Here is a 26,703-nt window from a genome sequence, read left to right on the forward strand (position 1 = left end):
TTGAATGTCATCTGTAAAAATCTTTCCTTGCACAAACAGACTTTAGCTCTTACTAATTGTATATAACCATCATTAAATTGATTTGGAAGTAACGGTATATAAAGTACAATATGTAATTTAACTAATAAATTTAAGCATTTAATAATGTCAAACCGAAAATGTGTAGTAACCTCGGTAGTAATTAATAAAATGCTCAAATATTTCTCTTTTATTAAAAAAGGATAATCGAATTCTGACATATCAGAACCACATCAACCACGAAGAGAACCATGAAACCACATCAAAGACTCCAAAAACTGTACACACAACTATTAACATGAGGCCAGAAATTTATTTCTCATGTTTATGTCAAGACTTAAATATGCATAGTTTTTAAACAAAATTACAATTTGAACATAACAAAACCGAAGCCACGTGCGCGCACCTGATCGTATCCAGATAAGGAGGAAAAGGGCACAATTTGAAAGTTAAAGTTCCGATTTAAAATTCATATTTGGACTCGAGAAGGTCCTACTAAGAGGCCGATTAGAAATAAAAACGCGCCACGTGCTCGCTTAAGAGAGGTTAGGCCATCTGCCGGCCTGGTCCAAGTGGTAATGTGTCAATCGGACAGGCTCGAGGCACGTGCCGTTCGAAAAGACAAAACCTCGGGCCTCGCTAACGACGTTAGACATCATGTTTACAAAGCTCTAGGGTTCGTTCGCTTTCCTCCGCCGAACAATCGCTAGCATTATCTCCTCCAGCTTTGATTCGTGAATACATTAACGAGGCAATCCAAGATGCCCTCAGCCTCCATTACCTTGATGACAAAGCAGCGTCTTAATTCGGTTTCAGGGCCCCCAGGGCTCGCGTCCCTAATTGTTACCATTTACCACATTTCGGCGTCTTCGATGGTCTTTTCGTCAGGAACAGCCAGGACCGGCTCTGTCTTACTGAGCTCACAAATTTAATTATCCTTAAATCGCAGGATATCAATCCTATCCTCTTCAAAAAATCTAGCAACTTGAAGACTGAACCCTGCATGTATCTCTCTGTTAATGGCCTATCATTGCCGATTATCGAGAACCCCATATTTTCCAGACTATCGCACCGATATGTGTTCTGTAGTTTCTTCTTCAGATTGACAGAATCTGCACATGGCTTCGTCCATCAGTCCCATTAGCTTTAGATGCGTATTCAGCTTACAATGCCCTGTTAGTAGAGTAGTTGTTGTTGATGGTGTGGAATTCTGGTTGGTGCCACCTGATGGTATGTTCCATCCACTGTATTGTGTTTCTTCTTGTTTACTCTCTTGTATTTTTACAAGTACAATCGTAAAAGAAGTGATTTCTATATATAATATTGCCCCTGATGGCATTTTTATTGGCATCTTGGTATTTCAATTTTTAGTGCTGTCCGAGTAAGTTCCTCAGAAGTTAAATAGGCGGCATTTTGGATACATTGGTGTTTCTGATGGTATATTCTGTTTTCATCGGAAGATCTGAATTTTAACCTTTATATTTGTCGAAGAAGATGTTAAATAGTCGAGGCCCTGAGTACAATGATTCTACTGATGGTATGTTTAACCCAAATATGAAGACATTTATTACTTCTTCCATAATAATTCATGATATTACTGATATTCTTACACTTGTTGTTTTCGAAAAAATGTTATGAAGTGACAATGTAGAATTCTGGATAACAATGATGCTCATGATGATCTAAATCTGATAATATGGATGATTATTCTGTATATTCTGATATATTAATATTTATTTTTGTCGAAGAAGTCGTTAGTAGGTTAAATAGTCGATGTTCTGAGTATATATCGTATATATATCGTTGCTCCTGATAGCAATCACATCATCCACATCTGAAGACATTGATGGATTTTTATGATGATGTAACATTTAGTTTTATCAAGTTGCTAACAAGTTAAAAGGTGGGTTTCTCTGTAGAATTGTGCTTTTTTTTTGGACACAATGGTGTTTGGTTACGTCGGGAATCTCAAAAACCTAGTTTCTTTTTCTAAAAAATTATTAGCATTAAAAAAACGTTTAAAAAAATCATATCTCGACTTTATTATTCAGTTTGAGATATGTAAATATTATATTATCTTTAGTGTTGATTTTCTCTGGAAAGGTTCTAAAACCAGCCCTGGAGAAAGGGTTGGCAAGACGACTTCTAGCTTACTTAATATTTATGCGTCCATAACGGCCTGTTTAGGAGCGATAAAATCCGCCCTGGGGCAGCCGTGTGAAGTTTAAAGCGTCCCTTAAAATATTTAAGACAAAAGGGAAGACGCCAGGAATAATAAAAATTACTTAATTTTACCTTAAGAGGTTCGTGGTTCGGTAGTCTTCACCACGCTTTAGGAATTAATTATTTCTTGTAACAGTGTGTTTAAGTTATCTCAAATTTTGCAACTAATATATGTATATACAGGGGTGGATGGGGAAGTGGAAACCGGCCCGGGAAAAACAAGCAACCGGCCCAAATCCACAAAAACAAAATGACCATAACGAAGAAACATAATTTATTTATTAATATTGTATAAGTAAGGGCGTTTTTCGCTCGCGCGAAAAAGCTTTTTTCCCTCCGGTTTGAAAAAAAAAATAAATTGCCTTAATCAAAATTTTCGTAAAGACCAATATTGGGTCGGACATCTGAATTTTTACCGATAACGGTAATTTGATCTTGAATAGGCTACGATTTTGAGTCACGATTTTGAGAAATTTTAAAACTTCCTGATTCATTCAGTTCAGCTGACCCAATCCTCTGTCACAACCTCTGTGAAATACATTACTTTTAGCTTTTCGGGTATATACTTTTTTACACATTGTAGAAAGGAATTCTCTCTTTTCTGTTACAGCAGCAGCCTCGTCGTGTATACGTGTTTTTAATTGAATTAACCGCGGTCGCCATTAAAACTGCAGCATTTTTTAGGTTTTTATATAGTTCTTATCACGAAACTTTTCCTCTATACTTTTCTACATTTGGCATCTTGTATGATAATGCCATGACTCAAACGAAAAAAACTTAGGCAATACCTAGGCAGTGGATATAAATGTTTTCTGATGTAATGCTATGTTACAGTCCATAATAAGAATATTTGGATTTTCCAGACATACCTATTAATATTTTATTATCTAATCTAGTTTAAACCTTATTTAACTCTTCTCTGCTGTCTCAGTAATTTTTAGCAAATTCATTTTAACAACATTTTAAACAACAATTTAGACTTGGCTTTTAATTCTCAGACTTGACTTTTAGTCCGTCCCCAATTCAAACCAATCATATATATGTTTTCTCCGTCAACCACAGAGTTCGTGTCAAATTAGTCTACCTTTTTACAAAGGGGAGCTCGAAAAATATTGCAACGAGGCTTAGAAAAATATTGCAACTACCGTATTCTTAGTATACATTTAGATCGAGACTATTTAAATTTACCTAATGCTATTCATTCTTTTTTCTGCTGCCAGTCATCCATTAATAGTTATTAATAAAAGAATAGTGGGTAAAACTAAACAGAGTGAGTCTTAAATAAGTGCAAATATTTTCAGGGGTGGTATATTTCGACTTCAGGAACACGTCTATGATGTTTTCTTGCAAAAAAGATGTTAAAAATCGAGCATTTTCTTTTAAAATTTTCTGATATTTTAGAAAACTTTTTAGAACTTCCTGTTCACCGCATATTTTCCCACGGTATAGTTTCTTAATCTCTGATGTTAAACTAAAAGAGATGCAAATACCGAAAAATTGAGGTGGCTCAATTTTTTTTTAAAAATAAATAATTTTTTTTAAAATTTCCAAACTTTAATAACTCGATTTGACGTATTTGAAACTCGGTAAAGAGAATATATTATGTTTATTTTATTGAGATCTACCAGCCCTGAAAATATTTGCACTTATAGACTCACCTTTATAATAAAAATTTTCAAACCGAACAAACAACAGATGATTATTAAAATTATAAGTGTCCCAGAGAAAGATATTTTACAATAGTTACTTTACAAATTGGTGTTCATGTTTAAAAGCAACTCACGATTATACTGATGCAAATTGATTAGTTAGTTATGGAGTCACTAAGGATCTTACGTCACTTTAGTTAGCTGATTAACCATTTAATTTTTGCTAATCCAATCTTTTCTTGAGCTCTGATCGGGACCGGCCCACCGGCGCATCTTTCCACCGGCCCACCGGGAATTTTCCCGTTTTCCCACATGGCCCATCCACCCCTGTGTATATATTAGTCAAATAATGCTTAGAAAAGGTGAACAGATGCGGTTAAGAAAATAAAGGGTGGGTGCCACCTACTCTGGGTGCCAGCCCACCAAGGAACTTAATGAAAAAGCAAACGATCTAGCTTGAAAATGAGCGAACATTCCACTAACTTGACCAAAACTGTTCTTCTATTCAAGTGGAAACTAACTTAAAACGGAACCCAAGCACCTGAAAGACGCCATCCATAACCTAGAATGGGAATCCTCCAACGGTCTAAGGCATTTAAAGTAATTTCTCAAAACTTGCGACCGAGAAAAATCAAACAAAGAATCTTCGGATTGTCACAGGGCTTTTAACACTGTCTCTTCAATGAACAACTCAGTAGATTGAAGCTAAGAAACAATGGTGAATGCATTCTGTGGGGAAGATGGGGAAACAACAGAACACCTCGTCACCGAGTGCGCCGAAACGGAAACCATTCTTGCTATAAACGAAGATGGAGGCTAACCTCTGTAAAACCGTCTAAGATACTGGCTTTTGTCAAAGCTCTGAAACTGTAGGATGGGTTATAACTCAAGAAAGGGGACACAATAGATATATAAGGTCGCGGTGATTAACTTCCCCCCGGCCATACAATCTACAATTTACAATATATGTATATATTCCTTAAGACCTAAAATATAAGTCTGAAAAACTGAACGAGTGTTTCTAAGAAAAGTAGTTATATTTATTGCGAGTATAATATTTTAAGCATTTCCCGAGAAAGCGTAAGCCAGATAATCGAAAACCGAAAATAATAAAGAGAGAGGGAGAGCAAGAAAAAAAGAAAAACAAAACGTCCGGTAATGAAACGGAATGAAATTATGAGCGGCCCATTTGTATTCAAATAAACTCGTACGACTTTTATGAACATTCTTCCGCGAACGGCCGTCCATATGAATAGGCATTGTATTGGAGGTGTAATAAAGGACTTTGAAACGAGTTTTTTAATCCTTTCGGTGACGCGGACGCGAGTCCGAGTCGTTGTTGGGGGTGCAAATTGAATTTGCGGGGTTGGCGAGACATATTTGTCCATGACGCGTCCCGTAATAGCATTCCTGATACTAATAATGAAATAGGCATTGTCCGTTAATGCACAAGGGATTCCTAATTGTTTGTATATTGTCAATTTGCATGTGATGAATTTTACGAATCCGTATGACGACGAATCGACGCGTCGGCGCTGATCTCATTAACGCGTCCAGCCTTTTTCAATTTCCAAATCCCAGTCTCGATTGACGCACCAATACAACTTAAATTAGCCGCACTGTTCAGTAAATAATCATTTAATTTCTAATATTATTCCATATAATCGATTTTTATTACTTTCTAGTTTTAGTATTCTAAAATATCATTCAATAACGTAATATCAATTGTTAAACAAAATCCCTGTCAGCCGTTAACTGCACAATTGGATTAACTCCACTTTATGAAAAATATTAAGTGTATATTTATAATTTGTTATATTTATTTTTCCAAACATCAGATGTTACGATTTCTCTAATGTTTGAAAAAAATGTAGAAAGTTATGAATATATAACGTGAATTTACAGTTAAAATTAAGATTTCAAAAGTGGAGTTAATCAAATTGAGCAGTGAACGGCTCATATGATGAATACTTTAAGGGGAGTCCATTAATTACGTAACGAAATCAAAGAGGAGGGGGTCAAACCGAAAGAGGGGACAAATATCACGCAATTTTTTTAATTATTTTGGGACAAAAAGTACAAGACAAAGTACTGTAAAATTGAGAGAAAATCAAATTAATTTAAAGTAAAACATATTTCTAGACTGAAATATGTCGAAATCTGACACAATTCTTCTGCATATTAATATCCATGGATAGATGCAAAGTTATTCATTATTGTTATATAGAAAATATGGTTCCCGATTCCTTATTGGTTGAAAAATTATGGCGCTTTTACTGAAAAAATAAACGATTTTACTGAAAATCACATAGATTTGTTAGTATGTACCAACAACCACCCATTGAGACCCATGCACAGTCTCCGTGGACTGAATTAAAATATTCCCTATTAATTTCAGTAGTTCCCATTTAAGTTAGGGGAGCAGGGAGGGGCTCGAGATAAATTTCACCAATGGGGGGTCAAAATCGTCAAAAATGCCTCACGTAATATACGGGCGCCCTCTTACCTCTTACACTGTATGATTTTTTCCTTAACTAGTTTTTTCTTGAACACCCTGTATATATATAATTGAGGTTTAATCATAATCGAGTTAACCTTTGCGCGTGTTATTTAATTTTTTCGCCAGGCAGTTGCACTCCATATAATTTCTCGCTCCTAATAGAAAAGCTCGGCATAAAATCCTTGCACGCTTGCCTACTCGCATTGCCAATAATGGTTCAGTTCTCCACATGCAAATAGGGCAATAAATTCGTAAATTGCACCTTGGTGGGCAATAACTCCCGTGAATTAGACAGTTCGTGTCGCTAGTTTCCTGTTATTTTTCTAATGGGATAAAGAAATTGGAAAAGCTTAAGTATTTTCGATATAGATTGCCGTCCCGCTGAAGAATGGCACAAAACTAAATGTTTACCGACCCAATCTCTTAATTAAAGCCACTAAGGGAATGAAGATTTTTTTTGCTATCTTTGGACACGGAAATCTTAATTTACTGCTTTTGTGTCGCTGAATTATTATATTCCCTAACTAAATTGAATTGAATTACTTTTACTCTATCTATTAGGTTTTATTAAAAAATAGAAACAAATTATAGTTGCCAGTGTATTTTATGTTTTTAAGAACATTATCTTATAAAAGGGTCTTAAATAGTAGTGTGCATATATTTTCAGTCCAAAATTGAGTTATTTTACTTTGATAATTTGAAAAAATATATTTTGGCTTAAATTTTGGAAACTACCATATTTTTCCTGTGTTTTTATTCCTCTAAATTTAATCTGTCTAACCTTTGTTGTCATATTCTGAAGATATTACATTTTTAATTGTACTAAAAATGTTAATTTTTTTGGAGAATATTTTTTTTGTGGAAAAACCTCATAAACATGTTCCTGGAATCGAAATATACCTTCCCTTAAAATATGTTCAGTTATTTACGACTCTGCATGTATATTTGCTAACCCAAAAAATATTAATAAGTATATATTTTAACAAACTTTAATTTTCAATTTTTCTTTGTTTTGTACAGTAATATTTGTGTATTTTTATTATTTATCTCAGTTCGTAACTCAATTTTCTATTATTTTTTTTGTTATTAAATGACAATGCAATATAATTTGCGTTACATTTTGTAATAAATCTGAAAATGCATTAGAAAAGAGACATCAATCTCCATTTGCATAAATTATAATTTTTCTTACTATAAAATTATATCCTTGTTAAAGATTTTGGACTGTGATAAAAATTCTTTTATACTAAAATTGACGACTATATTTCTAGTCTACTATTAGGTGTTAAATTATTAACATTTCGTTTTGCCTTCTGTTAAAAATTATGGATATGGATATCAACAAGTGGTGGCAATATTAAGCATTCAAAACTGAAAAGAAACTATATATCACAGTCTAGACTGCTTTACCCTATAATTTAGTTTAATTCGTTTTGTATAACGCTGTTAAATTTCTCTTGTTAAGTAGACAATATATTTTTATTGTATTCCAGTTAACTCTAAATAGCATTGTGACTTGTCACTGTATTCGTGGTAGTTTATTATATTATTACACGTTGACTATGTTGATAGTTACAAGTTACAAACTAATTTAACCTAGGTTATTTCTTTTTTGTTACAGTGGTGACGTTTCCAGAAGTTTGTCAGGAATGAAATCTCCATAAAGGTAACTATATACATCAAAATATATATAGATATTCAAACGATACTTTGTAAGTGTCTTTGCATGAAAAATTACGATTTCAAATCGTACATATATATGATAGGGAGACAGCGATTGCATTCTGCATCTCTTCTTGCAAGGGGGACTTGCATCGTTGTCATGGTTACAATACAAACTGGAGACATTCAGATGTGTATGTATATGTCAGTAGGTATATAGGTTATATCAAGCACATATGTCAAAGGGAAATAAAGGGTTCCACAACGGATATTAACCCCCAGAGGATAAATCTTTTTTCTCGTACGAGAATATGGGAGTAATTAGAAGGCCTTTATGGAACATGCACGATAAAGAGAATTAAAGATTTTTTGTTCAAGTACTTGCAAAGGTTTTCAATATCTCTGTATGAATTTGAAATCAATGAGAACACAAAGCTGCAATATTAATTCTTATATAAAATACTATCTAAAAAAATACTTTTATCAAACCTATCTAGGCATTTATTTCATCAAGTACGTTGCAAAATCATCTGGTTGAAGAGATTCAAAAGGGAATTAATGAATAAAAAACACTCTAGGTCTCTTTTCACGGTGATTAATGATCCAAGTTCATCAAAGCCCTGCTCCTAAAGTAATATGAATAAACAGTTTAAAAGGGCTCGACAGATTTTATTTTATATTCAAATTTGGGATTCTCGGGTCGGACGGTCCATTTGACAGGTATTATAGATATAAATTGACTTGCAAAAGTAGAACGTTGTTCTTTTGTCCCTTGACCATTTATCACGTGCGAGAGCTGTTTGACAAATTGTAGGGCACTTGAATAAAAATCTTAATTTCAGATGTAGAGTCTCCTTGTGCTGTATTAAACATATGGGCTTTATTAAAGTTATCAAGCTGTACAAAACGGTAGATGTATTTATAACTTTAACTTAGTTGCAAGATCTTGTTTAGAGGCAACGGTTTATTTAATAAATATAAAGTTACATGGCGCAGTACATGTCTTATTAAGTTTGTTATGAAACTCCTTGTAGCTGCAGACATATTTCAGTATAATAATTTGAAGATTTTATAAGACAAAATATAAAATACACATTTTTATTACAGCATTGAAACTAAGTATATAGGATTATATTATTTATCTGAATTTACTAATTGGAAATATTGTTTAGGATCATTTTTCTAAAGTTGATTTTTTCTGAAAATCATTTTTAATACCAAAATGTTTTTTAACTCAAATATGTAGGTATCACAGGGGCTCTTACTTCTATTACTATTACTTCTTTGTCAATTGCGGAAATATCTTAAATATTCTCATTGCTATATTATATTATATAGTGTGAGTCTTAAATAAGTGCAAATACTTTCAGGGCTTGTAGATTTCGATAAAAGAAACATATTTTCTCTTTACCATTTTTCAGATAAGTCCAAAATAACCGAGTTATTTAAGTTTGAAATTTAAAAAAAATGATATTTTTTTGAAAAAAATTTGAGAGCCACCGGATTTTTTCTGTAATTGCATCCCTTTTAGTGCCGTAACCATAGAGTAAAACCGTAACTATGGTAATATCAGAGATTAAGAAATTATACAGCGGGAAAATTTGCGGTGAACAGGCAGTTCTACAAAAGATTTCGAAAAATGTACATCGAAATTTAAAAGAAAATGCACGATCTTCAACCTCTTTTTTTTGCGAAAAAAAACTCATAGACGTGTTCCTGGGGTCGAAATCTAGCACCCCTGAAAATATTTGCACTTATTTAAGACTCACCCTGTATATTTACGATTTTCTTGAAGAATTAGAATTTGATAAAAATGTGCTCTAAATATTCTCACATCCGAGCTTGTAGGAAGACTTTAAACAAATTCTCAAGTGAAGCAATAATAGGGTCATTTGTATGGGATACCTGGGCATCATATGGTATCCTGAACAATTATTTGGATTGACAAAAGACAAAAGCCTCAGTGCCGTCAAGGCACTGAACCTGCTCTAAAACTGGCAAAATTTCCGTTAAGATGTCGAAAATGAACAGCTCAGCGTTATGACCTTATCGTATAATGATTATTATCCATATGACAACGACAGGAAAGCTTCAAACAGTTCAGGTGACAAATTATGGCAAGTGATTGAAAATGATGATACAAATCTTCTGAAACCAACCAGAATTGAGAATACTGAATAGAAGTTTAATTTTGAAGATAACAAATCTCGTGGAAGACAGATATTTGAGGAACTCAAGAAGTAGCCTGAGAGACAGGATCTGTTCTTTTCTATAGAACGTCCACTTCGGGGAAGTTTGGAATGTCTTCTCTAAAAATCTACATTATAGTAGCTGGTCTCAGAAAAGCACAACTTAATCTTCGATTAGAAAAAGATTTATTACAGTGAAGATTGCTTTTGCATAGGAAAAATAGATTACCAATAATTTATTTTGGATATCTTCATAAATTATATTATTATGCTCGTATAATTTAGAAATGTATTGTTGTGTTTGGATGCAGTGGTAAAAGATATCCGCTCTGTTAGGTAGAGGGGTCATACCGCAAAATTAATAAAGCGCCTATTGCGAAACCTAAGCTGGAAACCGCGTCTCCGGTAGCAAGTTGGCCGGATGAATAATGTATCAAGCAGGTGAGACAAAATGAGATTAACAGCGCTAATGGCGTTGATGTTGACAGACACTGGAGACAGGAGACGGGCCTGGAGAGTAGGCATTGGCGATTAGTGTGCATTATGCTAAATAGCGCGTCGCTTCTCAGATTATGTGACGGTCCCTAATCAATGGCGTGACTGTAAATTACATCCCCGATGGGATAGAACGCTACGACTAATACATGCATCAAGTAGTTTCTAATAACTGCTTGATAGCTGCGATCTGACTTATGTACTGTAACTGATCTCGCGTGTTTCCTTCTTAATAAGCCTATTGATTGATTGATGGTATCCACAAACAACACTAATTCAAAGTATAGTCCTTTAGAGATATTGCAACTCAAGACAGCTCATCTTCGTATTTTTATATCACAGAAAATAAATAACTCTTAATAAACAATGACATTTTAGGCTCTGTAACTTCGTTGTGGAGAATAATATTAATTTTTACTAGTATTATTATTACTATAAAAATTCTAAGGTACTAAGAATGTAACAAATGCCTCATAACGTAATTCTACTACTAAAAAGTTTTGAGATCTGATGGTAAAACCAAGTCAGTTTATTTTATTTAGTTTCTATTGAACCTATTCAACAATCTTATACATTCTTATAAATTGTTAGTATCAATATTAGACATATTTAATAATCATAATGACTTGGCAATTGTACGGTATGATATTCTACTAATTATAATACTTTATTCTTAAGTGCACTGTTAATATTTACCTAGTAATCGAAATGTTAGGTTATTCTTTCATAATTATGGTGAAGTTTTAGGGTCAATCATATGTGTGGATAATCAGGCCCGTTCCTGGGGTAATAGGTATCTGGCGCCTACGTGCAGCATTCTTTGGTGCGCCCTTTTTATATTTAAATCAATTATATATTTTAATCTTAATCTCAAAAATTTAAAGAATTTATATTCTGCGACAAACGAGCAATATGTAATTGGAAATGTAAAAAAACTATTCTATTTAAAGTATAAAAACATTTCTTAAATAAAGAAAACAAACAAAACCACAAAAATATTTAGTAACAAAAATAGTACCCTAAAGAAAAAAACTCACCCATTTTATATGAAATACATAAAAACAATAAACTAAAAATCGGAAATAATATGCATGTACTGATTTCTTTCGAAAATCGACAACTATGAAACTATGAACCCTTCCCGGACACAAACGGTACATTGTGAGACAGAAAATTGTAGAGAGAAACAAGCCCTATAATATAGGATACAACATTTTAATGAACAGTGCTTTCCATAAAATCAATAAAATGAAAAATATACGAAATAATATACATGTACTGATTTCTTTCGAAAATCGACAACTATGAAACTATGATCCCTTCCCGGATACAAACGGTACATTGTGAGACAGGAAATTATAGAGAGAAACAAGCCCTATAACATAGGATACAACATTTTAATGAACAGTGCTTTCCATAAAATCAATAAAATAAAAAATATACGAAATAATATACATGTATTGATTTCTTTCGAGGAAATCGACAACTAGAAATTATAGAGAGAGAAACAAGCCCTATAACATAGGATACAACATTTTAATGAACAGTGCTTTCCATAAAATCAATAAAATAAAAAATATACGAAATAATATACATGTACTGATTTCTTTCGAAAATCGACAACTATGAAACTATGATCCCTTCCCGGATACAAACGGTACATTGTGAGACAGGAAATTGTGGAGAGAAACAAGCCCTATAACATAGGATACTACATTTTAATGAACAGTGCTTTCCATAAAATCAATAAAATGAAAAATATACGAAATAATATACATGCACTGTCTGTCGAAAATCGACAACTATGAAACTGTGATCCCTTCCCCGACACAAACAGTATATTGTGACACAGGAAATGTAGAGAGAAACAAGCCCTATAATATAGGATACAATATTTTAATGAACAGTGCTTTCCATAAAATGAATAAAATGAAAAATAAATAGATGAGATCAATGTGTTGCCGACAGATTGCCCTAGACTTGTTTATTCGGTGCGGCCAACGCAAAAAAGACGCTAAGCAAACTTTATCTTATGATGTATGTTTAAGTATTTGTTTATTAACAAGAAAGCGTATCGGTTTTTTGTTACAAAGTACTGATTGACACTTCGATTTTGCGCCCCCAAAATGTTGCGCCAACGTGCGTGCACGCACTGCACGCTCGCCAGGAACGGCCCTGTGGATAATATTTTAAAAATAACCAAAATGAGGTGAGGTAAACTCAAAGGAAAGTTTTAATTAAATAATTAGTTTTTATTAATCTATTTGATTTAACCTACTATTGTAGACTGGCCAATTTGGGGAATTGTAAGCTATAAAAAAACCATTGATTTATTTCAACTGGAGTATCATGATTAATTGCATTGTTGAATATTGAAAGTAATAAGTGTAGGCACTATCTGAAATTGAATCACAATCTAAAGCTAATAAAACAGTCAATAGTGTAATTGAAGTGTTTTTCATCCGATACCATTCGAATAGACGTTAGATATAGAAGTTTTAATTATTATATTAACAACTTGTGCCGATAACAACAAAAAAACGTACGCGAGGCGTTTACATTTCCAGTTTAACTGTTATTAGGGACTTTTTCCCATTAATTAGAATATATCTAATAATTAAAATAGAATAAAACGTTACTCGTATGATTTATGAATAAACTCGGAGATATATTGTTTCCTCTAATTTAAACAGATAGGTAGCTTTTAATGATCACGGTTGGTAATAAATCAATAGGTTTTTACACTTGCATTCAAAAATCGGAATATTTATTGTTTCACCAGACCAGCGGTTATCTATATTGTTTGTAAATTATCGCTCAGGGTTTATTGTTTACCTGTCATCTGGCTTGCTGTTTTATTTTTGCGATTGCTAATATCTCTGGCGATCTATTTTTGAAAAACTGTCTGTATCTCGGTCTGTGCTTTACCTGCTTAAGAGGTATTCTGTAAGGCTTTCTATGATAGAAAAATATTATTTTGTTCTCCCCGAAAGCGGTACAAATAAATTCCAGATTTTTTTTTACTTTTCTGGAAATGAACCTCGTCAATTGCGGACTTTGTGAAACAATGACAAAAAGCTTTGTACATATTTAATGTGAGGCGTCTATACGTTGGTAGCCGCTTTATACGGCATAATAAAAGAGGTGTAATTGCTACTGATACATTTGGTCATTTGTCTGTCCAGCGGACACAGGCAAAAAAAGAGATTTCGCAGAAATACGTACATCCAAAATACGGTATGGTCAAATCAATTTGTAATTAAGTAATTTAAAGCCTTTAGAGTATTATTCTTAGTAAAAATCAAGTATATAATAATAATAATAATATTTGGTGGGAACAAGAGAATAATAGAGCTTTGCTGGGAACAGTACACATACTCCGAAAGGATTCATCTATTACCGTCAATTAAGAAGACGAGAAATGAATGGAATAATAATAATACTAATATATCTTTTTTGCATGCTGAATATTATTAAATAAATATATTTCGACAACTCTAAGAACTGTCAATGTTTTTGAAATATGATGATATATCATAGGAGTGATATAGGAGTGAAGCAATCATGAAGCAATGCTAAAGCCACAGTTGTTATTTACCTGAAACCGAACACTTTCGTTAAAATACACATCTATGTTGCATATACACTTGTATTTACTTATATATAGCTTTGTATATACACGAAAATACACCTAGATTCTGGTATATACGCATTTATACATCTGAATATATCATATATACATCTACATATAAATTGTCAAACCCATATACACCCTGTAGGTCTAACAATATACACATAGTATATATCAATGTATACAATACACCAATATACATGTATCATCATCATCATCATCATCATCATCATCATCATTTCCAGCTTATTCAACTATTTCCAATTATGATGTAGCCTCTCTCACATATTTAAATATTAATCTCTTTGTAGTTGGGCCCCTATTGTCTATTGTTCGCTATGCGGGCTCAACTTATTCCTGCTAATTTCCTAATATCATAGTTCCATCTTAGCTTTGGTTTTCTTCTAGGTATCTTACTTCCTTGTGGATACCATCATTTACCGTCATTTTTGGTCCATCTGTTAGCCGTCCTTCTTGCCAGGTGACCATTGCCACTCTCCAAGGGCATTTCACATACTGGAGTGGCAAAAGATTTTATATTCTAGAAAGTTTTCTGTTACATATAAAAAAAGGATTCAGGAAATGTAATTTTAACGTTATCGTTATTTTGGCTCGTGCCATCGCAAAAACTCAGCATTCTAGTAATGCACTTGCGGCCATGCTTATTGCCCGAAGTGTATCGGAATTACCGAATGCATCAGGGGCCCAATGCATCGAAAATGCATCGCGCCTGCTTATAAAAGCGCTCGACGGCATTGTTAGGCCTTTTTATTGGGTGTCCGGAAAACCGAAATTATTGCAATTAAAAGTGGGAATAAATACGCGCCCTGGGTCACATAAAACACGGTTTCCTTTTTTAGCTTTCCACGCTTTCCATAAACCCCAGTTATTATTTTTCCGGCGAGAATGATTCAACCAATCGCGAAACTATACGATTTTATTATGTTCGTAAATGTTTACTAATTATATAGTACAGTTCTCGTAACATTAAAATGGTCTATATTTTTTGGTCCTGTAATTAGTTAATAATAATGGTTTTACCAAAATCAAGAAAAAATTATCACTTATATATTTTTAAAGGATGTCAAGGCGCTCAACATAGTATATAAGATAGTAAAAATATATAAATTTATATAATCCTGTAGGATGTTATGTGGACTTTTAGATTATATTATATTGATTATATTAACACTTGTTTTCGAAAAAAAATGTTGATGATGCTTAAAACTTTTTCTACATCTAATACAGTTCTCTAAAGCCAAAAATGATTTTATTTTATTGTTCTACACATTTTAGTTAGTTAATAACAGCATTTTCGTTATATTTAAAAATAGAGCAAAAACATATATTGTTGTATACAAGGTGAATCTTAAATAAGTGCAAATATTTTTAGGGCTGGTAGACCTCGTTAAAAGAAACATAGTTTCTCTTTAGCGTTTTTTAAATAAGTCCAAAATAACTGAATAATAATTGTAATTTGAAAATTTAAAAAAATAATAATTTTTAGCTATTTTGAGAACCACTGAATCTTTTCTGTTTTTTTTTGTTGTATAATTTACTACCTTTGTTGCCATATTATCAAGAAATTAACGTCAAAACTAAAAAAAATGTCCAAACAATTTTCCAAAAAAATCCAAATTCTGATTTTTTTTGCGAAAAAAAACTTCTGGGGTTAAAATATACCACCCGTAAAAATATTTACACTTATTTAAGACCTGGACATAAATAGTAAGACAAAAATTCTAACAATTATTGCAAGCTCATTCTCTCCTGACATCGAATATGATCCCATAAATAAAAAAAACTCACCATAAAAAGATCCAAGTAATTAGATGTTCGTTAGTATTAATAGTTTGCTGAATAGAAGCACAAACCAATAAAAACTAATCAATTTTCATATTTTTCTCCTCAATTGCCAGCGAAACCTATTACATTTTAAACCGTTAGAGCTATTACAGTAATTATTTGAACTGGATATTGCACTATCTCATTTGGAAGTAATTTGGGCCAATTATAATCTTTTCTCCAGCGCTGTAACGGTTTATATTAGCGCTTATTACATGAAAACGCTAAAAAATACATCTTCATTATTGGAACAAATAAAAACAACTCGATATGAAGCGTTCCAATAAATTTTGTACACTAGAAAATACTTATAGGGATATTTATTTGGCATTTTTAGTAATATTTAGTTGATAGAAAAGATAGAAATTTCTCCTAATCCCTGACATTATGCTATATTTTATTCTTAAAATAAGCTGGATGAGAAATTGTTTTGCATAATTTGTATGTACTCTACTTCAAAAAGACAGTGATTCCCGACAATGCATTTGAAACTTTAACTCTGAACATGTAGAAAGATTTAAAGATTTTAAAAATGTATTCAGTAGAAATAGTTAATTTTATAAAATCACAAAAATTGGTAGAAATCGCGTTAAAAGGAAATTTAGGCGTTAAAAGATTCATACTAATCTGAAATGTACGGATTGTCGGATTGTCCGATTGTCCGTACAATTCGAAAAATTGTTTCCAATTCAAAAATTTTGCTTCAACTAGAATTATGTTTGGACAATTTTTTTTTATTTAATGAAGTACATTTTTTAGAGAGTATAATGAAAAATATTTAAATTATTATTCTCGATATATATTTTTGATATTTAAATACGTTTAGATGTCTTAATATTTTTTAAGAATTTATCTGGTACATAAGCAAACGTGAGAGGCAACATAAAAATTGTCCGTCAACGTGGTATAATAAACACTTAAATTTGACCCTTTTTGACGAAAGGTCACCGGTTAATTTTTCATCTATTGTGCAAAATACCGGTGTATATACGGTTCTTGGGCCAGCCAAGAGGAGAGCCAACCTTGTAAAAATATAAGTAATAGGCATCATTTTTAATCTTTCTCGTCAACCGGACTACAAAAGGGCGTTAATGTCCGTGACGATATATGACAATATGGGTAGAGTATGATTGATATGGCCCGCTTTTATTTTGACCTACTGGCGAAACTCACTTTATACAAAATGTAAATTACTATAGGCGTCTCTCAAGTTCCCCTTCTTCTTTTTAAAATTACGTATTAATATACAGAGCTTTTATTGGACCAGTTATACTGGGACTCTCCAAACTGCCATGACTCGACAAGTAATGATATTAATAAAGAAACTGTTCTTTATTCTACAGGGTGTCGTCGACATTTTTTTCATATCTTTTTATCTATATATTAGAGGTACATGGGCCGAAAACTAAATATTCCGAATCAATGTGCACCTACCCCAGTATTCTTGGGGCAGAAATCTTATCTTAGATAGGAACTATCGGAATTAGGCAAAGATAATAAAGTCCTCCTAACCTGGGTGACCCACCAAGGTATAGAAGACAATGAACAAGCAAACGATCTAGCTAGAAAAGGAGCAAACACTCCAATAATTGGCCCAAAAGAGAAAATTTAAAGATTTTCTCCTTCATTTAAGTAACAATCTTCGGGTTGTGACGAGGTTTTTAACAGGACACATCTCTTCAATGAACACCTCAGTAGACTGAAGCTAAGAAACAACTGCGAATGTAAATTCTGTGGAGAAATTTGGGAAATGGCCTGATCACTGAGTGCGCCGGAACGATAAGCATTCGTGCCATAAACTTTGGTACGATTGATGTCATAGATAAACTAACCTCTGTAAAACTTAGTCTCAGATACTGGCTTTTACCAAAGCCCTATGATGAGTTATAACTCAAGAAAAAGGGACACAATGCCATACTTCCATACGTTCTACATCCATTTCAAAAAATCTAATAACCCTAGTTCCTGGTGCCTCGGTACCCAGGCTAACGTAATATAGCAACACTCACCCAATATACTTATTTAGAACACTCACACAATCCCACATCTATATCTATGTTAATAAATTAAGAAAAATTTAGAAAAAATGTCACAATTAAAAACATTGTTTATGATATTGCAAGGTAATTAAAATGGTATTATCTGCAAATTCTTTATCTATGTAAAAGATAAGCCCACCCCGGAATCCCAACATAAAAGCGAAAACGGTTAATTCAGGCAATAACTCAACAAATTTGATTGACATTACGATAAGATCTTCCCCACGCATCGCCCGATAGGCATCTCTAGTTTTTTTGTGTGCCTGTGTGTGCCTTCCATATGGCCGTGGCTACTAAAAGGGTATATATCACCACCCTTTGTGTCTGAACGGGGTGAATCGAAAAACAAAAGTAATAAAACACAATAGAACGGAAATCTTGTCAAGTTTACACTTTTGTGTTACGGAAAGATAACCAATCTTGCTGTCATCGTAAATATAATAAGGTAGAAAAATATAACTGATTTTTTTGTATCTACCTACGCTCTTTTAACGATACGAATAGAGTGATAAACTAGAACAATTGTTTCAATTTTTCTTTTTGATTTAATTTTTGATAAGTAGTTTTTTGTTTGCGTTTGTTACGCGATTATATTATATACATATAGTCTCAATGCCAAGTTATATTAGACCAGATAGAGAGATATATTTCGAGTAAAAACAATGGCCACTAAGTTGTCCGTCGATAGGGATCGTTTCCGAAATCCCTTAAGCCTGGATGCACGCGGGCTATCAAGCGTTCCTGGACACGCATACGGCCTAGCGTCCAGCCCTGGGCACGTTCGATTGTCCGGACAGGATCCGGGATCTGGACACTAGCAGTGGCCGGCGATAGCGGTGCTGAATTATTGATACCCATTTGGCTTACGAAGACAACTTGATGTATGGCACGAATTTCGAACTAAAACCGCGAAATAACGTAATTTACGTCGCCAAGGATCACTCCGACAGCGTCGAATAGATCATGGAAAAATTTAAATTTCATATTTATATTCTGCACAGAAGACCTATTATAAAAAATACACATATTGTCAATTGGCTAAGCCACAAATATTGCTTAAACTGCTTCGCCATGCTATTTTTCTCAGCATCTTCAGGAGAATATTTGAAAAATACATTATCATTTCTACTTATTAGGTTACTTATCTTTTTCTGATAAATCGCCACTTCTGTCCTCTGCAAACATACCAAACCAAAGAGGGAAAATAAATATTTGTTGATCTTTGATCAGATAGAATAGAAACAGCTTCTGAAATTTTACTGTTTGTTTAGATACAAAATGTACATAGGGATCAACAAGATTGTCTTAAATAAATTCAGTTATCTTAGTGGACGATAGATCTTTTTTTGGTACTTCTGGTTCTTTACAGGTAAGGTATATCGCATGCAACAACAAAATATTTTATATGTAGAAACTCTGAAGCTTTATGTTTCTAAGTTATTAAGTAATAGTCGTCATGTATGTTAACAGAAAATTTGGTTTTAATACTTGTGTATAAAGGATCTTTCCCTGTATATACAATACTACACCTTCTACACCTTCTAGTTTGTACGTTTAAACGTAACGATAAAATTATGACAAAATCAGAATTTGTAGGAAGTCTTATGTACTTTTAGAATATAGTAATTTTTAAAAGCTCGAATATTAGGATTTTTGATGACGGTTAAAAAGTTGTTTCCATCAAGTATCGTACAGTACTTTGGCCAAGAGGGACTATATTTTATATAACTAACTGGAACAGAACCACCAGAACAGACCTCATCACTGACTGCACCGAGATGACAATCATTCGTGCTATAAACTTTGGTATGACTGATATCAGTGATATCGGAGATGGAGAACTAGCCTCTGTAAAACCATCTCAGATACTGACTTTTGTCGAGACGCTGAGAGTGTATCATGGGTTATAACACAGGGTTATAAACTCAAGAAAGGAGGACACAATAGATCTATAAGGCTGCGGTGATTAACTTCCCCGCTCCCATACAACCGAAACAGTCTTCTACACCAACAGTATTTTTATACGCAGTCTTTAGCAATATTCAAAATAATAAATTATATAATAATCGAAATAAACGTGTAATAGCTCTGTTTCACCCTCGGCGAAGTGAAAGTTAAGTAAACACACAATTTACCGAACATATTACGTATATTCCGCAACATGACACGTCGAATTTTAAAGCTCCTACACTTCCATTATCCCGGTGCGATGCATATACATATCCGAAAATAAATCGTTTCCAGTTAGAGAGCAAATAGACAGCGAGTGCTTTGGAAAATATCGCACCGTCACCGAAGATTCGATGCGTGAACGGACGCATCTCGACTTTTAATTAATCCCCTAAACCGAAGGGATACTGTTCCATTAGATTAATAGAAAATAGAACATGTGGCGCCCCTAATTTTTCCGCCAATCGACGTGTCGATCGGAGGTAATTCGACAAGTACTATTGTTCGGGTACAACGCTAACACCGCCTGAAATTCTAGGGCTAATCTCTTCCTCGTCATGTCCTGGTAACCGCTAATAAACGTATTTTTAAGCGTCTGAGAACCTTAAAAATTTCAACGTTTATAGAAACTTTTTAGTTCTTTTAGAGTTTAATTATGTAAGGAAACTCTATATTTTAATCACTCATTGGCATGAAAACAATCGATTCTTAACAATCAAGTCACAAATTTTGATCACTAATATAATTAAAAGGTATAGATTAGCAAAATATTGGTATTTTTGGCTTCAGGAATACTGCACTTGATGTAACTTTTTGATCACCATCAAAAATCGTTCAAAACATGGATTGTAAAAATGGACATTCATTCAAAATCCTAATATTTAAGCTTCTAAAGGTTTATATATTCTAAAAGTGCATGAAATTTTCTACGAAACCTGATTTTTTTTATAATTTTATCATTATGTGTATTCCTTGAGATAGGTGCTGTTTCCTCGAGCGCACTGAAAAGCGTCTAAAACTAGTGAAAAATTGTTAATTTTTCAGCTTTTTTCTATACATGCTTTTTTCTATGCAATACAAAAAATTGTCGATTTTCGTCTTGTCGCCGATTTTATTAAAACTGCTGTTATTTACTAACTAAAATGTGAAGAATAAAAAAAATATAGGCCATTGCAGGCTTACGAGAACAGCCATCGGCGTATGGATATTTCAACCTTCATCAAAAATAGCTGAAAACAAGGGTTCAAAAAAATTGTTTTTTCAAAGCCAAGGTTAATTTTTTCAAAGCCAAGCCTTCAAAAGTATATATTCTGAATCTACACAAAATTTTATGTAAATTCTGAAATTTTCATAATTTTATTACTATGTTTTCTTTGTTTCTAAGGCCAAAAAACAGCCAAAAATAGACATTTTTTCGACTTTTTTCCATACATTCATGTTACCGATGTTGCTAATACTGCTATTATTTACTAAGCAAAAAGTGTAGAATAAGCAAATATAGGCCATTGTAGTCTTACCACAAAAGTAATAGGGGCAAGGGACGTTTTAACCATCATCAAAAATAGCTCAAAAACAAAGGTTCAAAAAAAATATGCTCAAAAAATCAAGGTATCTAAGTCTCCAAAGAAAAAAAAAATAGAATTTCCTACAAACGCTCAAATGTTCATTTTTTATGGCTCTGACTACTATCCGAATGTTTTAACCATCCTCAATGTTTTTAAGCTATTTTAACTTCCTCCACATCTAATAATGTACCTCCTAAGACCTGCTATAGATTATATTTCTTTCTAACACCTTACTGTTTGGCTGCCTATGTTGTTAAGGTGGTATTTTTAACGCCCGTCCTGGAAGGCAAGGAAATAGAGCTAGAGCTGGCTGGCTTGGGGTGCCAGCCAAAGGTTGCAATTAAATATTCAACCGTGAACCGGACACCTGATAAATTACTTACCGCAACCAAACGAGTCTATAGGGTCTCGCTGAACTAGAATTATCCTTATTAAATCGCCCACAAAAGAACAAGTTCATCCGTCTGACAGGTAATGCGTTATCGCATGGGAAGGAAGCTTTACACAGGAAAAAGTAGCTAAATATTTTTTAAAAATTTTAAATTTAAAATAATAGTCATATAGAAAAAGTAATACAAAACTGACAGATACTCAAAAAAAAATTCAGTCTCTAGGAGAAACCATAAGAGCTATCCTTTCAAAAAAAAATGTAAAAAAACAAGAGGCATAGTTATAAAACCTGTTAACATTATCTACATTTACTGGCTGGCAAATTTTATAATTTTATTTGTAAAAGACAATTACTATTACAAATCTCCCAGTGTAGAATTTTTAAGAAGGGCAGAATGATGGAGAATGTACGTAGTCGAAAGTCATCTCTATCGATGAATATTCATAGTGTGTTCGGTTTATTCCACATCGCTGGTCCAGGCGAGTTTCAAAGCACGTTGGAGGCATTCGCACGCATCATTTCGTCACATATTAAAAAGCTTAATTGACCTCAAATTATTGAGAGTGGAGAGCTAGAGGGGGGGGGGGCAGAGAGAATTAAAATATTAGGCAGGGCCACAGCCCATACAAATCGTGTTTTAATAAAACTGTATTAATACTTTTATGTATTCTATATTCTAAAACATGTTTTTTTTAAATAGTTGTCATTTATACCCTTTAACAATATATTAGCATACGATCGAAAAAAAACGGCGTCAAAGACGACTGGGGAATGAAAATCGATAATAATTTTGGCGAGGTCAAGCACTAATTCAGTTTAAAATTTGAGACAAAACAATTTTTGAGTTTATCCTTTTTTATTTTTTTGTCGTTTCAGAAAATCGACAGGGGGTGATGAGAATTTTTTTCGAAAATTTTTGGAAAATCGAGTTTGAGTTCGGGTTCGGAAAACAGAAAAAATATGTTTATTGTGGATTTTCTCAAATAACGCAATTATTAATGACGCTAAAATTATCACCGATTGTTATTTCCCAGCCGTCTTTGACGCCGTTTTTTTTTCATACGGTACCTACTATTTCAGCTAGTTTTGTCTACTACTCTAGTGGTTTACAGTTGACGGACACATTTCATCTATTTCAAATTATCCAAGTATCTTGAAGTGTTACCACTTTAGTTAAATTTTGATATTTAAACAATTTTTTGCCACATAGTCTATTACTCTATAAGATATTTATACTATCTCATGTATGATGGAATAAGATTATTATTACAGAATAAGGATCTAACTAGTACCATTAGGTGGATACAGCTACCATCAGCTATAAACCAATAGATGAGTAAGTTTGATGTCGGATTGAAAAGTTTAAATAAATTACAGAACAAAATTGTTCTCACAAAAATATAATAAAATATATAAGTATATTGTAAACATTTTAAGATACTGGGTCCCTATGAATTGGAAAGTATATGTTGTGAATATCAGACAATGAACCATTAGCTGAAAAAGTATCTTATTTGTCTTGAGAGCGTTTGTCAGTAAACTTAATTTTACAAAAAAAAAACATTTTTTTTGTAACTAATTTCTTATACTTCTTCTTCTTTTTGTTAATAATTAAATTCAACTAACCAATTGAAATCAAATTTTATTTTAAAAATGTTTAGTTTTGTAAATCACCCAAAGGCTGTCTGACAGAAACTACTACTAGTTTATGCAACACTTTACTAAAGTTATTATTTAAGATTAGGTCGAAACGAGTCCCGGCTAATCCCTTTTAAAATACGCATCGGAGGAAGAAAGAGAGACAAAGCAAGCGAACTGCACTTGCAGGGGATTAGGAAAGTTAATAAAAACAGCATTTGTCCCAATTACCGAACAGGGCATAGTCTGTGTCAGCGAATGCGTCCTGAGGATTATGAAATGGGTATCGAAATGACGATTAGTTGCGTGTTGAATCAATATCCACCCAGGGATACGTGTTTGTATTTATAATAGCAGTCACTAAGTGCCTTTCTCTGCGTATTATGCAAATGAGGGATGAAAGCCATCTCAGGCCCTTTGTCCAAACAGAATTATGCAACAGACTACGGACAGAGACACTGAGATGTTGTCCTAATGAGTTAATTTATGGAATGTTATTTCACAAACGTTTTGATCGCAGTGTCAATATTTGTATCACTCGGAAAAAGAGAGTGTGTCACCTTGGTGGGGAACCGATAATCTAGAAAATAAACACATCCACTCAATGTTGCGGAATATGAATAAGTCTTTCTGCAAAGGGAAGCATAACAGCAGAGAGGGGAATAAAGGGGAGGGGGTTAAAAATTTAAAAAAATCGTAACTCCAAAATTATAGTAGCTAGCGAAAATTTCAATTTAAGATTAGGAATATTTGCAGCAAAATTTGTAACAACATCAAAATCAGTCAAAGTCGCAGTTTTTCAGATATTCCGTGTTTTCGTAGTCCGTTTTTGAGAAAATCCGTGTGGAGCACTCCAAACTCCCATCGGACGCGACCCCAGGTGGCGGATAGGAGAAATAACCGAGGACCGAAATTGGAAAAATTCCTTTACTTTGAAACTAAAAGAACTGCCCACCGACTTTTTATTAACATATTTTAGTATGGGCGGCTATACGTGCCTCCCGGTGCCAACTTTTTTTATTTGTAGTTTGTATAGATATTATTGGTACAGAAACAAGTAAATAATACATACTAATAATATATAGAAAAAGTGTTACTGAATCAATAATATATTTTAACCATTATAATATATCTAATAATCATATACGATCTTCTTTAATACATATTTTTTTGAGACGAAAATAATTTTGTTTGTTCATAAGCTTATATTTTTTAATTAATGTTGCAGCTCTTAAAATAAAAAAAAAGTTGTAATGTAACAAATTAATTATTACTAGGTATAACAAAATAGAAAATGCGACACACCTTCGGTACATTGTGGCTTCTGCACCACCGAACAAGCGACTTGTCGCATTAATAATAATAAACACCCCCATGGTACCTATCGTTGCTCGTAGGCCCTATAATAGGAATAATAAATACACGGCAGGGGGGGTTGTAGCAATGGACCTCTCTCACTGTCGCTATCTCCACTGATAACATTGGTTATTTGATGGTTATTGACAACCATAAAGCGTCTATTACTGTAGATACTCTGACGGCTGTATCTAATTCTGATGAAACATTCCCTAACGACGATAGGGTACGTTGGAATTCTTTCTAATGACCGCCCCCATTGCATTGCCACATAAAGTTCACGGTTTATCCCGTTTATCTGGTCACATTTTCTCTATCATTAAAGTGTGTATCGCTTGATAATATCAAAATAGACGCACTTTTGACGCAATATTTTTGACTGTTTTGGTGTAATTTTTTAACATTGGAAATGTTTATGTATACGGGGGCCAAATTTCGAGTTTTCTTTCAAGGTCGTCAGCAACGGTGTCGCACTAGCCGCACAGTTGACCAAATAAAGCATCAAAACTTTGTCGCGTGATGCCTAATTTAGGTGAACTGGCCTGACAGCACGAAACTCTCGGCGATATACGAGGTTTAATTTTGTTAGTCCCGACGATATTACTTGACGACTATGCTACGGGGGGCGATTATAAAATTGAATAGATTGATATTGATATTTGCAAAGGTTACAAAACAGTACTATTTTCGTAATTTTTGATTTGGGTTTTGACAATTATTTATGTTGTTTGTAATGAAACGATATTTTTATTTCGGTATTGATATATTTCAGAAAGGATTTAAGGATTAAAAGATATAATATATTTGTTAATTTCGAGGTATCTGCAGGAAAAATCAAGGCTATTTTTATAAGGTGTTATAAAAAATAGATTATGAATATTTAAATATTTAAACTAACATAAAATAAAAAAAATAACGTTGAACTACCCTCTATTAATTGTTTATTTTAATTATGTTTATTTTTTCTTCTAAACATTATTAGTTATTATTATTAAGAATGGTGTTTTTTTATATCAAGTTTAGCTGCAAATATATAACGTTAATTATGTTTTATATGTGGCGTTATCAATTCCAATGTCTCTGATGGTTGCAGCGATTGCGAAATAAACACATGTTTATTGATTAATTTACATGTCTTAAGAAAAATATTCACTTTTTTGTTCTTTTTTTTAGTGTTTATTAATTCTCAACACCATGAATATAGAAGAGTTCATTATTATTTTTAAACTATTTTTGATATGACAGGAAAAAAGTAATATATTTTCATATAATGTCATACTTAAATTTTTATGGTTATAGTCTCATAAGAGTCAATCAAGATGGCGGTATGCCCAAAACTGGATTTTACATTTTTAATATTTTTTATTTTATGGTTGTGTACATTCAGAGCTAAATTTTATAACAATTAGTCTCTGCATAAGTAAGGCGGAAGCAAATTCTGTGTGGCATTTGTGCAGAAGACAGCGTTTTACTTTACAAAGAAATTAAATTCCATCGAGTTGCTGTTTAATTTAAAGAAAACCGCAGAAAATGCAAAATTAATGTAGTACCA

The sequence above is a fragment of the Sitophilus oryzae genome, unplaced genomic scaffold (genome assembly GCF_002938485.1).
Source record: "Sitophilus oryzae breed Bouriz unplaced genomic scaffold, Soryzae_2.0 scaffold_177_pilon_pilon, whole genome shotgun sequence".
NCBI lineage: Eukaryota > Metazoa > Arthropoda > Insecta > Coleoptera > Curculionidae > Sitophilus > Sitophilus oryzae.